At 40.4% G+C, this 13,735-nt stretch overlaps 1 protein-coding gene across 14 annotated transcripts in view; it reads left to right on the plus strand.

The window, feature by feature from the left end:
* The first annotated feature begins 517 nt into the window (after nt 1–517).
* TACC2 (transforming acidic coiled-coil containing protein 2) overlaps nt 518–13,735 on the plus strand; it is a 125,430-nt gene continuing 112,212 nt past the window's right edge. For 3 of the 14 annotated variants that reach the window (XM_068689033.1, XM_068689036.1, XM_068689041.1), the window contains exons 1-2: nt 523–672; nt 10,168–10,291. The gene's annotated coding sequence lies outside the window, so the exon portion shown is untranslated. Of the gene's footprint in view, nt 673–3,492; nt 3,668–10,167; nt 10,292–12,414; nt 12,571–13,735 lie in introns of those variants that run through there. The other 11 variants (XM_068689039.1, XM_068689035.1, XM_068689040.1 and 8 more) reach the window with 6 other exon arrangements.

The raw sequence follows: 13,735 nt of genomic DNA on the forward strand, positions 1-13,735 counted from the left end.
GAATGGCATGGTGGCAAGAGACTCCTGCTTTTTCCTTCTCTCCTCCTGCCAGGTAATCCACCAGCATTCCCAGACTTCGAGTGTTTGTTCTGAACTCCAGCAAAGCATTCCTCACGAAATATGCAGAGCAGTGCTGGCTCGCAGTGTTTTTCTTAAGGCAACAATCACTTGTAGCCATGCCATGGCAATGTGTGTTAGTCATGAATAGTTTTCCCAAACTTAACTTACTGAGTTAGTCAAGTGGGACAGACAGCCTGACACTTAGTTATAGCCCTGGAATGAAAGCCAGAGGGGCAAATTCCAGTTACATTGGTGTATCACGGAGCTTGTCTCACTGCCTCAAGCAACCAGTATACCACCAACAACGATGACAGCAGACTGCACACGGTGTACGGGACCTATCTTGTGTTATTCTCATCCAGCAACTGAGAATCCCTGTAAAGAACTGATGTGTCACAGCCCTGCAGCTCCCTGGGTCAGATTCCTTACACTTCATAGCTATCCAGCATAGTGTTCTCAAACATAAGCCAATTCACATTAATAGAACTCTTTCATGTGATCCAGGGAGAAAGGGGATCCATACACCAGCTAGGAGTGAAGGAGTGCAGAAGGTTATAAAAATCAGTGGTACTCTGAGTGGTATATTTTCATTTTTAGTCTAGAGGAAAATTGGTAAGTAATTTTTTTCTCAGTTCTTTAAATTTAAAAATGTCTAGACTCAGAACAGTTTGCTAATTATATTTTAGACATTACCAAAAGGCAAAGGGAGTGCCTTATAAGTAAAAGAAACTTTTCTGCTTACCAGAAAAAAAAGCAGAGGCTCCTTTGAGGTTCTGTAGTTTCATGATCTCTTGTATAACTTGTTTTACAATCCCCATAACCTAGAAAGTAGTCTACAGGATGATGTCTATTTAATCGGTATCTTTCTAAGACCAGCAGACTGATATAAGTATGCATGTCCTAAAATAGATATTTTAAAAACATGTTACAACATTACAGACTGTAATAGCTATTTGCAAATGCTGGAGTTTTTAAATATGGCTCTCTTCCACTGTTGTTCTTTCTTCAGAAATAGTCCTAAGGATTTGTTGCAGAAAGGGTTGCTTGTTGATGTTAAGTTGCCATGTAACGACAAGAATGTGTTTCATATGCAGAATTTCAGAGATAAAATTAGCTGGCTAGTCACTAGAAAGAATATGCAGATGTATGACCATGTTCTTAAGTGAGAACTGGCCATCCTATGTTGTCCTTTCATACTGAAGCTTGCTTCAGGCTGTAAAACACCACACTGAATAGGCAGAATATTACCTCTGGTGACCCAAACCTTTTATAGATCTAGAGGTAGCTGAAGTCACCTCTAGCCTCTCCTACTAAGAGAATCAAGCAGATTAAAAGAATGCTTCTCTAGTTTGATATTAACAAGCATTTGATCATAATACTATTATTTTGAACATTAGTGACATTATATTAAAATCTCTTGCCAACGTGTAAGAGCACAGCAACTTGAATTATTCCTGCATTTTTCCAATGACTATGGTTTATATTGCCAGGGTTTGGGTATGTTTTGGAAACTATTTTTCAAGTAATCCATCTTTAAAAAGATAGGTTTATCTTCAGGCAGAAACTAAGGATCATATTGACAGACACAGAAAAACAATGGCAGACAGGCTCCTTGTAGTTATCTCCTACAGAATCTGATCTTATCTACTAAGTAGGGTGCTTAAAGCTTGAATTTATTTCTCACAGGTGATAATTATCAAGCTGATAATTACCTAGGAGCAGCTCTTTTTTCCTTTACACACCCCAAGAGATGGGTTAGCAGCCTGCTGTACAGTTCAGGGAAAAGAAATACATCCCTTCATGTAAAAACTTTATTATTACTGATTTAGGGATGAATTGATTGGATGTTAATACATACCTCCATAAATATTATTATAAAGGGATCTGGGGAATGAGAAAGGTAGAATGGTTTGTAGTTGGCCAGAAAAGTCAGAGGAGCCTATGGGTGGAAGAGCTAAGCCTCGCTGGCTTCGTTTCCCATGCCCTGCCCTCTACATCTCCATCTGCATCCACATCTACAGGTGCATTTTTCCACCTTTAAGACAGAGATCTGTGACAAGGACAGGCCTGGCTACCCTGCTCTACAGAAATCAGCAATCAGTTTGCACGTGCTCCAGAATTAGTTAGTTAGTATTTTTCATCAAGCCTTTTGGTAATCCCAGAGCGAGCTGTGGAAAGAAACTTAAAGCAACCTCGTCCAGGGAAAAGGTCTTACCTGGTCTGGGTTAGAGCTTGGTTAGTTATCAATAAAGCAACTTGTCAGTGACTGGATCTGCTTGAATTTTCACATGGGCACCAGTTTGTGGGACAGGTTAAAAGGGCACCTGTCAAGCAACCTACTGAAAAAAAAAAAGAAATACAATGAATGCCCTCAGTTCCAGCTGCGTACTTCATACTCACTGATATGCCCAGAGACCATTTCCCCCTAATAAAAAAGTCACATATCGTAAATTGCTTATGAATTATTTTGTGAGGCATGATACAAAACAAGCAGAACAGCAATAGAAGGAGAAGCAATAGTTTGGAGGCCTTCCAGAGCCCAGGGATGGCAGAGGGAAGCAGGAGACATCTCTGTGGAGGTTCAGACATTGAAATCAGCTCCAGACTGTGGCAGGGTCTCTGTGGTCACTTGCAACTTGCACTCATCTGGATGGCAGGAAGGAGGAAAGTATTTTTGAAGAATATTGAGGATATTCCTCTTGTCACCTGAGGGTTTCTTTAAAACCCTCTTATCTCTCTAATCTTTTATGACATTTTTGATAATGGGTGGCCTGTGGTATTGAGCATCTTTTAATCAGTGCTGTGCTGCTTCTTTCCACAAAGCATTTCAAATTAAGCTTTCATACTAACATCTGACCATTTGTCTGAAAAGATGGGCCTTCACTCTGGGGGAGGCAGGAGTCACTACCCAGCCTGCAGAAAACTTTCACATCAGCATTTGTGTTTTCCCTATGCCAATGGAAAAACATTTGCAGAAGCCCCTCAACTCCATAGCAAGTCTGAAGAGAGTAAACTTTTATCCTACATCTACGATTTGAGTTTAAACCTAATGGAAGAGCTTAAATCCAATTACCTGATACCACATTCAATTGCACAACTAATGGTTTGAAGAGTTACATTGCTAATAGCCATTATGACCGTAAAGCCATCACAGATACAGTTTTTATTTTTCTTGACATAATTATTTTTAACTACCAGCTTCTAAATATGGCATGGTGAAACAAAGTTTGATTTATTTTTTGTATGCTGTTTTTCATTAGAAGCTCCTGAGCACAGGGTACTGTGAAAATGTCAGTTCATCAGCACACGTACAGAGTATACAAGGCTCAGCAGGTTTGACAAAATACTGAAATACATATTCTTGCCAAAATAAATTTGTCATAAAATGCTAGTTAGGACTTGACAGACTCATTTACTCCTCTGGTTTCACAGTAAACATATGATCCACTTAGCGCTCTTGGTTCTTGGGCAAACCCAAGGCTTGGCCAACCCTGACTCCTTGCAAATGGATTAGGAGGTGTTTGTTTGCTTCATGTGCAAAGCAGCAGGGTGCTGCGGGGAATTGTATAGGACTCCTAGCACTAAATTCTGTCTACATAAATAAAAGGTAAGAATGATTTGATTGTTACCTAGATGAAATCTGCTTTTCTGAATATAAGTAACCAGAAAAGGTTCTCTGATTCACGGCAAGCTGACTGGGTGTATAAACACTTCTTGCTACCAAAACGAGTTAGATCTCATGCTAATAATTCTTTTGTGTCACTGTATTTGCAACAGAGATATTTTAGAAGAAAACAGGACTAGTATAATTGTGATTGAGAAAGCAGGACCATGAGATAATCTCCTTAGTGATAATGAAGTAAAACAAGAAACTTTAGAAGTGAACCAACACAACACTACAGCTGTTTGTGCGGAATAGATCTGACTGAGGAAGTGGTCAAATTAGACGTGTATTTGCCAAGGAGTTCTTTGGGAAAGATAGTTTAAGAGCATTTTTTCCCATTCCCAAAATAGGTTTCCTCTTTAAGACCTGGAAAAAAAGAAAGAGGAGTGTGTGTGTGTGAAGGAGATACACCCTTCATTAGTCTTGTTTTCTATGACTCTGTGAAGTGTTAGCCACATAACACCACCTCCATGTACTTAAGGTTCAGTGTCCAATTTTTGCTCACCCTCCAAAAAAGTCAGAGATGTGTATAGGTCTTCTGGAGCACAAACAATCCTTGATGTTAACAATCTTTGACATTGTAAACAGCACCACAACTTGTTGAAGCCAGAAGCACAAAGACTCTTGCAGGAAGGGAAGAAAAAAAAAGTACAAAAAAAGCAGCTCATGAGTATAAAAATCCTAGTTTTTATAGCTCAGCTTAATAAATCTGCAGTTGTGGACCTTGCACAGCTAGATTTTAAACAGCTCTGTTTTGTTTTTGATTTTTTTCACGTGGCATAGATTGTGAATTCCTTAACACTTGATGGAAATATGTGTGGGATGTATTAGACATAGCTGTCGTTCATTTTTCTTACTATTATCCTAGTATAATGTGAGCTGTTGTCCTATTTTTCATCTTCCCAAAAGCTTTGATTAGCCTATAATGACTTGGTTTTTATATTTCTCTATGTGTCTGTCTGTATTACACATACAACATATTGAACTGAAACTGGAGTAATTATTGCTAGCTGTTGGAATAAGCTGCCTGCCTACTTGCTACATTGTCTGTTGCTCACAGTTTCCATGCCACTTCCAACTGTAAACTGAAAATTGCTCTTAACTGCTTTCTTTATGAGAAAGAGCTGCTTTTAGCCACAAATTTGGAGCATTGCACAATTTTATGGAACCCATATGAAAATCTCTGCATGATGCAAGGGGGCAGGACGTTTATACTCATGGTCTACCTAAAGTATTTTTTTTTTCCAGTTTCTCTGGTGGACTCTTAATTCATTACACTGTTCACATCTAAAGGTGATGTGTGTCAGGAGCATTGACATGAACAATATTTTCACTAAGGATGACATTCTTGCACTGTAATAAACCAGCCTTTCCATTTCTTGGTTGTTATGCTTGTAGTACTTAGTCCCTGCATTACTCCAGTATTGAAACCATGGCACTATTAAACCATTTCTATTGGTAAAGAGATTTCAAGAATTTTGGAAATTGAGCTTAAGCTTTTTACATTAACTTATCCCACAGTCTCACCACATCTTTCTGTGTCGGGTTCTCTTCTTACCTCTGAAGATTGAAGAGGTTTGGGTCAGCCAAAGGCTATCACACTTTTCAGGGAAGAATACTATTCCATTCTAGATGTACAGGACTACACCAAGTAACCTGGATGAGTTTGCTCACACACACACACAAAAACAATCCCATCTGGATACCAGAACACACCAACTTCTGTAGTTAAGAGGATAGAGTGAATCAAGATTGTATTGTATAACCTCCAATCTTAGATGGCCTTTAAACTGTATGAACAGTTGTAGGCCTTATTTTGTGCTAATTGTGCTGACTTGAAATTGGGTTGCTATCCACCTTTTTGGGTACTAGTGACTGATTCTATCATGGTTTCATGTTAGGACTAGAAGTTTGGTATTTTTTCATTCAGTAATATCTACAAGTGTTCTGTGATGACTTAAAAACAATTGTACCTGGGAGACAAAAATCTATGGCGTCTGTGAACTTGCAGATAGCATCAGCCTAGGCATCATTTTGAGTATTAGCTCCTGCTCTAGCAGAAAAGTTGTTTTTGCCAGCAAGGCAAGGACATGCAGTACAAAAAGGCACCTGGATCTTTAATATCCATAAGAGATGATCATAAGGTTTGTATAAACACATAGTATTTGTATCTGAAAGACGAAATCTCAAAAAATCTGTCATACTACACAGTTTGAATGCTGCTTTTCATGTTGCAATTGTCTCTTCTGCCATCATTTGAGATATTGTCGCTGACTCATGATTTTGCACCCCAGTGAATTGCCATCTTCACTTTTGAGTCCACATCCAAATACAAATCCAGCCACTAGATTGCAGTGACAGCACCGTGTACTAAGGTTATAGACATCTTAGGTGCAGCTGGAGGAAAACTAGTCCAACGTTGCTTCTTTCCATTCACTTTATTACCTTTTGTTATTTTCTCAGGAAAGAACAGCTCAATGACAGTTAGTAGATAACTAGATAAATAGTAGATAAATAGAAACCAACTGCAGAATCAAGTTTCATCTGTTCATCTGTCAAGTCCCATCAGTCATAATGACCAAAACCAAAATAACCACAGCTGATGTTCAAAAAACATAATTAGATTTTGGTGTTAAAATCTTTTTGAGATAAAATGGGGAACTGACATCTTGAACGAGGCTGTTTCCAGATGCGGGAAGCCAATATTGCAGATGATTTCTGAAGATTTTCTTCCCAATTTTTCATTCATCATTACAATTCCTGCTTTAAAATGTAAATATAGAGCCTAGTTTATGTATAACAGTATTTTGTGAGCCTAGTGTCCAGGGAACCTTCTCCAAATCAAAACCAAGATTGGGTTAAAATACTGTGCCTGTGCCCAAAGTATTCAATGACAATAAAGATGGAAAAATACACTTGAAAATTATGAGTGAACTTCTGAAACTGGATATTGTTTATATTAGTGGAAAATGATAACATGAATATAAATAGTGTAGACGCAGCAGGACAAGGCAATATGTTATATGAGTTTAAATCTGTCGTTAGGAGAAGCTGATTAGGTTTATGTCTGTCAGAAGGATGAAGGCTTGTGCCATCTGTAACAACAGTGAGCAGCTTAGTTAACTTTATATCACTGGGCCTCGTGGATTGCTAGGACCATTTCCCATCAACATGGCATTAGATCATCTTTTAAAAAAGACACTATGACAAGAGCAAATATCAGGAGCTCCAATTTAGAGTACGTGCATTTTATGCACCAACCATTGTCACCAGATCATCATAAAAACTTGAGGGACTGTCTTTAACTGACCTCTTTATCTTGTTTTGCATGCCAGCTTACCTGAATCAAAGGAGTAAAGGGGAAAAATCCGTTTATAATTGACATTCACCTTAAGCGTTTGTTTATTTTATTCATAACATTTTGTTATAACAGTGATGGAACAATGGCAATGACAGTAAGGAAACATTCTCATTATTATGCAGGTATTATCCTTAACTTGTAAAAATGATCTTAGCCTTGCTGCTTGTCTTTCCTTCTGTATTTGTGATGTCTTTAACAATGCCTCTGTGATTCTGAGGACTGACTACTAGCTCTAGTTTTCTGTTTAGTCCACGATTACACAATATATTAATGGCCTAATCACTCAATCTTTCTGTGCCTCAGTTTCCACCTTTGTAAAATGTTGGCAGTGTTAATCCTGCTTTGTAAATCAGAGAAGCTCTTGCATAAGTAGCCCTACCTACCTGGAAGAATTGTGCTTATTTAATGCAACCATTTTCCTGGCAAAGAAGGTTGGCAAGACACAACCAACTCCATTTCAAAGTAAATATTTTTTTCAGCCACCTTCAGCATTGTTGTAAACAGCGACTCATGGCTTTATGAACACTATCGTGACTACAAAATTATTTCGGAGGTTGATGACTCAGTTCCCAGTTAGTCCTGCCGCGATCTGGTGCACTTGATTGGAGCAGAAGCCTCGCTCGGTCTGAAACCAACCCCAGGACTTGCTATTAACAAACTATCTTGACATACCAGTCTCCTGAGAGACTTATTTTCATAGCCTGCCCTCACTGCAGATAAAACAGCACATCAGGAGTGAGAATAGTATTCATTGCTAAGTATTAAGTTGCTGAGCTTATAACCTCATTTATTCTTGGTGATCAAACAGCTATCATGCGACAATGAAAAGCAGCTTCAAGTTAAATGGTCTTTGACATGATGAAGGATATAACCTCTGCAGGATATATGCATTTATACATGCATAGTATACAACATATACATGTGTGCATATGCGCATGTGTATACATGATTGTTTCGTGTATTAGGCCAGCACAAAAGATCAATGAACGTCTGCTGCCTGCCCAAACCCCGAGGAAAGGCTCTGAGGGCTGGGGGCTGTGTAGAAGCCCAAGGAGGAGCTCTCCTCTCCTGTGACATTCGTGTGGGTGTGAAGGGTGTGCTAACGCAAGGCCCAGCGAGCAGCTGCGTCCTGCCAGCTCTGCCGTGTCAACACACACCTCAGGCCAAGAAAGCAGGAGATGAAATACTGCTGCCATCCACAATTCGGGACAGACTGTTGCTGACAGCTGGTTAAAGCTCCACAGCTAAAGGAGAACCAGGAGGAAGGAATCTCTCACCTCCTGAGCAGCTTTACGGCCTGCCTCCTCTCTGCCCTTCTCCTCAGATAGCAGAAAGCCAGCACCTGCTTGGTCTCCCTTGTATGTCCGCTGAGTCTCTTGGCCAAAGGGAGGAGAAAAACAGGAACTTGTGGACAGAGGAAACGGGTGAACTCTTCAGAGGGGACAGCCAGGAACAAAGTTTGGAGGAGGAGGAATCTGAAAAGAGGCAAGGAGTAACTCACTTCGTGATGTGTTCTTCCCATACTTAACATGTTCTTCTAGACCTGTTAAACCAACTGGTCCCTGCCTTGCTTACGTCTCCTTTCTGCCTCAACATAACGTGGGTTTCTGTCTCTCCCAGTGGTGTCCCGCCATCCCCAGTGCCGTGCTGGCACCACAGCAGGCTGACCAGCAGAGCGAGCAGGTTCCAGAAATCCACCCTTCACCTCAGACCTCCCTCCAGTCCTTCCAAAACTTGTCCCGAGTCAGAGTAATGCTCTTCATACCTTGCTTTTGAGGTTTAGGAACTGGCATCCTTCACTTTCAGGGGGTGACTGTGTGCATTTAGAGCGTGAAAGGACGTGTGCACTCTGGCAAGTTAGCTAAGGACCTGAATTATGTGGTCTCATAATTGAGGTCTCATAACACATTATGGGCAAGATATTTTCCATCTATCATAATTAGCTGCTTATAAAAGGCAGGAGGTAATAACAAGGAAATTATCTGCAGTCCTGTGCAATGATAGGCACGGGCTGACCAGGTGAGCTATGTAGGGCAGCCTCCCCCATAGCTTGCAAATCCTGTCAGCTGGTTGTGGCACCAGGAACTTAACTACCATGTCTTTAGCCACCTCTCCAGAACCAGGTACTGGAAATGGGTGGTTAGCGAGGCCGTGGCACTGTGCAGAGCTGCCTGTCTCTTCTGGACCCACAGCCCTCCCACTGCCTTAAGTGCTGCATGTGAAATCTGGTGAAAAAATGCTGGTAGAGACGTGGTTTGGAAAGAGAAGTGCTCCAATATCTAGAAGTTTTTGGACTCGTGCATTGCCAAATTCTTGTGTACGGTCCTATAGGCAAGTTCGGGTTCTCTTTGGGGGAAGAACAGCAAAATGCCATTTTACAGCTCTCAGGCTGGCTCAACTTTTTGTTGCCAAACAGCAGCATCATTTTTTAGCAAATCCAGCTAGATCTAGCAGATGCTGCTAAGCAGCATCTTCCCCACCAAGTTCTGTACTTCTAAATCATTACATGATCACTAGTTGTAATGATCAGATTAGGATTTATCTCCCAGATCGTGATATTTGCTCTGCCAGAATTTGAGAAAACAAGGGCTGAAGGACTGCTGTAGGTCAGTTGTTCTTGCAGATCTCTACAGTATCATTCTACTATGCAGAGCACAAATTATTTTGCATGAGTTAAGGTCAGAGAAGAGTGAAATTCTGAAGACTCCCCCCTTCTTTTCTCTTACCTACAAGAGCAGCAGTATATAACTTCATGCTCAGTGCTTCAGCAGAGCTTTCAGTGCTTGCTGTGTCATATCAACACGTGCAAGCAAGAAACATAAAAATTTGATCTTGTTTTGGCAGTATTTCTACCATAAAGTAAAATGATCCCAAATGAAATTGTCTCATATAAATACTTGAGGTAGCATGTATTCTATTTATAAAAGCTAATGTAGCATGTGGTTGGTAAGTGTAACAAATATTGTGCATGCTAACATTAAATTTAATCATTCACGACAAACTATTTGGATCTTACTGAAATGCCTGGTTCATTAACCACACACGTAGCTTACCTTTAAGTATGATCTGTGTTTTCTCCTAGTTTGAGTCTTCCAGTCCTCCCGGGTTAGATTCTCTTTTTATCAAGAAAGGCCAATCTGTGGGGATGAGCTTGAGTTCCCTCCAGGAAGAAGCGTGGATGTAGAATTACAGTAAAGCAGCCCCATGTGAGTACCTCTTCTCCCACTACTTCTACCCTAAAATCAAAGAGAGTAAACTGAGACATCAGAGGATGATGAGTGCTCTCACAGTTAGTGGTTTACAGAAATTAATTTGACTTCATACTGGTTCAGAGCAGAGGAGAAGCACTGCAAGGGAGCAATTTGCAGTGAATAGGTATTGCTTGGCACAGTTGGGATAGGGCCTGAGACATGAGAGTGGGTCAGAAAACTGACCAGGTCAAAGCCCTCATCTCTGTCCAAGGCCAAAAATATAATGTCAATGTTCTCTGACAGAGTTGCTCTGGGTCCAGAGATCAGAGAGCACAGTTGCCGCCTGTTAGCATGCGTGTCGCTCCCTCATGACTCATGGTTCTGGCAGTAGTGCAGCTGTCTGCCTGGCTTTGCAGACCTTACACAAGGTTAGCCCAACAGGGGGATTCTCTTTTGCATCTGTGTTGATAAAAATACAAAGATAGGATCAGAAATCATGATCAACTACCAAAAGGTCATTTTCCCTTAAGCATGTGCCAGACTGCTGTTTTGCAAGGCAGCTTCCTCACTTTCACTTTGTGGCATTTTCCTGCCTTAGCTTTAGAAATGGAATAGCACCAAATATGAGCTCAGTTTCTGCTACGAGGAAACAATCCCACTAGCAGAAGTGAGGATATATTATCAGGCTTGTGTTTTCCTGAGCTCCCACAGGATCCTCATTCTTAAATTCATGGCAGAGAGCCTAAGCAAAAACGTTTCATAATTTGTTGTGTGTAGACAACAAATATTACAGTTTCCTAAGGAAGAGCATACTAAAACTTCGATTTGATGAACTTCAGCTTTTCCGGTCCAGGAAGTAGGATGGGAAGACCAGAGAAGGGGAAATATGACAGACACTTTCACATATTTTCATTTCTGAGCTTCACTATGGACCTTGGCTTTTTCATCTTGAACTCTTGGAGGTATATCACAGATTTATTTGATGTCTTGTATTACCCACATGCCATTAAACCCTATCATATGTGCCTCATCATAAAACCTGAAAAAGCTCAGAGAATACAAATAATTTATTTAAGATCTGTGGAATTCTTTATCAGTAGCAGTGGCCTGAGGAGGTTTAATAATGCTGGGGGCTCGGATTGCTGAACGACCAACTTCATAAAAAATGAAAGCTTGTAAAGGCAGGGCTGCTCATGTTGTCCCTGGCCTTGCAGCTGTTCATTGCATGCCTTTCGCTAATGCTCTCAAGCCAGATGTTTGTGGACCAAGACTTTGTGGAGAACAACCACAGGAATATCAGCACCCAGCACATAGCTACCTTATGAAATTCCTGCTTCTTATTCACGTAAATAGGAATTTGACATGCTAGACTCAGTAATGCTGCCGTGCAGCTCTTCAAGATGCAGTAAACCCACAGTTTACTGCTCCTTTGCTGTGTAGCACCAGCGAGCACCACTGGTGAGTGCAGAAATTTGTTAATCCCTTGGAGTTACCACTAATGATACACTATCTTTTGTTATCAGCTGTCTCTCTGAGCACCCCTTTGTGGAAGCATTGCTTGAGCGCACAATGAACATTAATAACAGCAATTAGCTCACTCATAAACCAGTACTTCTTGCAACATCACATTTCAAAGAGTTTTTGTCACGTCTCCACCCTTCAGGACGATTAAATGGGAAATGATTTCAGCATAACTTGAACAGGAATGTCAACATCTGTTAACAGATATTTTCTGAGTGCTTTCAACAGTACTAAGAGAAAATGAAGGGCAAACTTAAATGCACAAACGAACTGCAAAACAAAGTGCAGAGTAGCTGTTCCCCCCAGTGCTACTTTTCCCTTGACAACATGCATAACTTCACCATGTTGGTGATACTGAAACATTTCACTGAACAATTTTTGTGGTGCAGGAAGCGCTGGTTGCACCGTAGGCCAAGAGGCACCAGAAGTAAAATCTGTTTTGACCAAGACCCATTTTCTCCAGGCTTACTTTTGTGCAAAAACATTAGTGGAGAATTTATGCAATGCAGAGCCACGGCAGCCTCCCAGGAGCAGGGGGAGGCCGGGTGGAGGAGGTATAACTTGTTTTCTTTTTTGCCTGGGGTGGAGGCAAGTTGGTTGCTGAGCAGGTTATGAAGGTGGGTCCCTGAAAGAAAGCCTACAGTTCATGTCAGTCTGGGGAGAAGTAGGAGGAAAATAAGGCGAAAACGTGTGAGGTGAAGATGGAAGGAATGGTTTGAAGACGTGCTCTAGGAGTGTCAGTGTATCCCACGCTGCCAGATAAATGCCAGAATGTAAGTGTGAAGTTAAACATTCTCTCTCTCATTTTTGGGAAAACGGTGGTTTTACTGTCCGTGTACAAAAGTTTCTATAGGCTGATGACCAATTTGCTACTACTGAGCAATTTTGAGATATGCAGTGCTAAAATAATTTTAGTAATGACATGTAAATTGTAAAAGATAGTATGGAAAGATGAGAAAGATTATCTTTAGGTTAACCCATGCTTATTTAATGAATAGATTTTTAGCATGTTTATAAGGTTTATTTGAAATTCCATACATATGATAAAGTGCATGCGTTTTACAACCTAAGTAATGCTTGTGCATTGAGAAAATGTTTTAGAAATAATGTATGTAAAAAAGATTAAAATTGCATTGTAATCGGAAGAAATACCTCAGTTGCTCAGCAGCGTAATTCAATTATTATTATTATCATCACCTATTTCATTATTAGAGAATCTATACATGCTTTATTCCCTCCTTATGACTTTTGTCTTCATTATTAAGAAAATGGTAATGTGACAATTATGTGACAGTTGTGAAATTTCATGCTCAAAGCAAGGAAAAGAGTAAGTAGACAGGATGAGATATGCTATTGGAAATTTGTGACAGCTAGCACTTTGGGGGTGTTTTTATAGTTTTATATGTTAATGCCTGTACATTTATATAAAAAAATGGTAAGTTATTAATGTATTTTTGTTTTCAAGTGAATATTACAAATTTAGTCTCTACTTGCAGTTGCTGTTCTTAGCAGTCAGCATTGCTGAGTCGGTGCAAAAGCCTTGAAAGCACGTTATGTACTGAAGTAAATTCACTCTAAAATAAGCACAGCAACTTGACAAATTTTACAAAATTGTAGAATTTGCATTTTGTGTCATCGATATACCAGACCCCACCCCAATTAGCCGTAACTCCATAAGGACTTGGAGAGTTCCACTCGTTCCCCAGCTCGTGTTATTCCTGCACGTGCTCGGGAGGGGATAGTTGTGAGAGCTCTCAATTTCCTGCTGTTTTCACATCATGTCTGTGGGAGCAGAAAAGGAGCTGAGAAAGGAAAAGCTTGTTGGATCAGTGGCATGGAAATGCCAGTATGTTCCCTCGTAGGGAAATGTGTGGCTGTTGAGGGAAGCATATTGTTACAGGGAAGTTATTTCTCTCCTGTGCATTGTAACCTTAGTTA

The sequence above is a fragment of the Anas acuta genome, chromosome 7 (assembly GCF_963932015.1).
Source record: "Anas acuta chromosome 7, bAnaAcu1.1, whole genome shotgun sequence".
NCBI lineage: Eukaryota > Metazoa > Chordata > Aves > Anseriformes > Anatidae > Anas > Anas acuta.